Source organism: Halyomorpha halys, unplaced genomic scaffold (assembly GCF_000696795.3).
Source record: "Halyomorpha halys isolate HHAL.00 unplaced genomic scaffold, Hhal_1.1 Scaffold424.1, whole genome shotgun sequence".
Taxonomy (NCBI): Eukaryota; Metazoa; Arthropoda; class Insecta; order Hemiptera; family Pentatomidae; genus Halyomorpha; species Halyomorpha halys.
In genome coordinates, this window is record NW_027107649.1 from 403102 (window position 1) to 405622 (window position 2521).

The following is a 2521-nucleotide window of genomic DNA, read 5'->3' on the forward strand; positions in this document are numbered from 1 at the left end:
ATAATTGTACAGCTTTTTAAAAGGTAAATTCACTATAATGATATCTCAAGGTGCTCTTTAATGTTGGAAGTGAGAATATAAGAAATTTAGTAACCACTGTTTGTATTCTGATTCATCTTAGGGTAGGAGAATGCATGTTTCCAAAGTTTGTGAAGGCATTGTGAGAGGGAGACTGCAATGCACTGATTCCTTCAATTCCTCAAAGTCATGCAATTGTTTGTCATACTGGGACATCTTTGGTACAGATTTTTTTCAATCATTTACTACTTTTATTCTTTGCTAAATTGTCATAGAACCACTTGCTTCTATAAAAAATATCGCTTCTTATTGACAAATTTGGAAATTATATATTTATTTACATAAATATTTGACTAATTGATTGTTATTTGAATAGTTTTATTTCTTATCTATTTATGATAATTAATTAATTTGAAACTAAGGTTTTCTCCCAAAACTGGAGAATATAGTGATAAAAGAATCGTTCATTATTTATATCTTCAAATGAATATATTAATTTTAATTAATTATATTCTCGTTTCCTTCAGGTGGGAAGTTGTGCTGCAAAAATTTGGTGAATCGGATAGAGGATGCAATTATTTCCCATCAGTTTTCTGTTTTATTGAACAGCTCATAAACCAGGATAGGCCATAGATTTTTAATAGTACATTTTCCATGGTTGCATGCTAGTTTGGTGGTATAATATTCTCTAGATTCCGTGATCGAATGCATTTTCAACCAGACTTGCCTTTTCCCCTAATGTGCTAGATTTAATTATATTTTTAACATTGCACATTCTTATATTTGACTGTCTGCTATCGATTTTTAATGTATTCCAGGGTTGTCTATAGCCTCTCGTCGAATTTAGTTGTGATATTTTGATTATCTGGCATATATTGAAGGAAAATATAGCCAAATAGCCCACACCCAAAGTTGAGGGAAGCTGAAGTGTACTTGGTTGTATCGTGATTGATCAAGATGGGAAATATTCTTAATTTAAAGCCTAATTCTTCATACAAAGTTGATGAATTAAAGGAATACTTCTCCTCTAATCTTCTTATATTTCTAAATTACTATGCACCGGACCAAACCTCTACTTTGAGAAGTCCACTTGCTCTCTTGGTCAATGTAGAAATCAGAGAATTAAAGAGTAAAAAAAAGAAACCTTCAGTAGTTAACTCCAAAATTTACTCTTGTTATCTTGTTACTCTAAACAATACTTATTTAATGCATTCCCTCCCTCTATCTTATTCTTTCTCTTACAGTATGGGAAAGAATGAGCTTCTGTTCCTAAATCCAGATAGAAAATCTTACTCTTATCTATCCTGTTGCTCCAGGCAAACTCTTATTTTGCTAATTCCATTTCTTCATCCTATTTTTTTCCCATACTGTATCCCATAATCTTCTTTCAACCCTGAAAATTTCTATCTCCTCAATGTTTCTTGTTAAGAATTACTCCTCTCCTCCTCGTCATCCTAATGTACCTAATGTGTATAGTCTGGATCAAAAAAGGTAAGTAAAATACCTTCTTAGTTCTGCCTTTATATTATCTTTCATTCTCTTTTGTATAATTACAACTTTTCCGTTTAAAATTCCCTTTTCCTTACAGCTTGGTAAAAACTCATTGGTTGTCAATTTAATAAAGTCCTTACTCACTTCACAATTTCTAACTTTAGACTAGTTTATTAGCAACTTAATAAATTTCTTGAGCAAAAATCTCTTCTCTCCAATCAGATTTCCAATCCTAAATCTGCTTATAATCTGCTAAAAATACCCTTGGCTAGAGACCTGAAGATCTCCTACAGGGGTTGATGCATTGGTGTCTAATGAATTGTCTTTTTTTGTATTTAAGTACCTTTCTTGACCATCTTATCTTGCATATTCAAATTCCTGAAGTTCTAGGATTCTATACCTCCATGACAAACACCATTCATTTTATTTGCTCACTCTGCTATTCTCCCTCCACTCTTAAATACCAGATCCCATCCTACCAATTTGTATACACCCTCCCATAGAACTACATCCATAAGCATTTCTTTCATCATTTCAGCTATCTCCTTTTTTAATTCTTTATTCATATTTATCCATAGTTCCTCTACTGAAGTTTGACAAAATATATTTTTAAATGTACACAGACAGAAGTGACATGTTACAAAACAATATAAGGCATATATTCCTTATATTAATTAACAATATACTTATAATAAATTCAATTATATAATTTTAAGGGGATTACATGTTCATAATGAAAGTTATTTTTTATTTTATTTCAATTTTATATTTAATTAGTATTCAAGGGTATAATTTTTAAGCACTATGATATAATGTTAAAATATTAATTCAATTTTCCTTTTGCAGTAATATTTTTACTTATTACGATTGTAACATTTAATTTTATTTTTTCTAGGGCGGAAATTGAAAAGATGAAGTCCAAGAAAACATAAATCTCTCTTTTCTTCGCTCATTGGTTATTTGTTTGATAAATATTTTAAAATGTGATACTAATTATATTTTTACAAACTAA

General features: G+C 30.1%; 1 long non-coding RNA gene across 1 annotated transcript in view; it reads left to right on the plus strand.

Moving 5' to 3' along the window:
* LOC106682566 (uncharacterized) overlaps positions 1 to 2521 on the plus strand; it is a 43414-nt gene extending 40893 nt beyond the window's left edge. The window contains exon 3 of the long non-coding RNA XR_010843067.1: positions 2405 to 2521. This is a non-coding gene — a long non-coding RNA (uncharacterized lncRNA). The remainder of the gene's footprint in view (positions 1 to 2404) is intronic.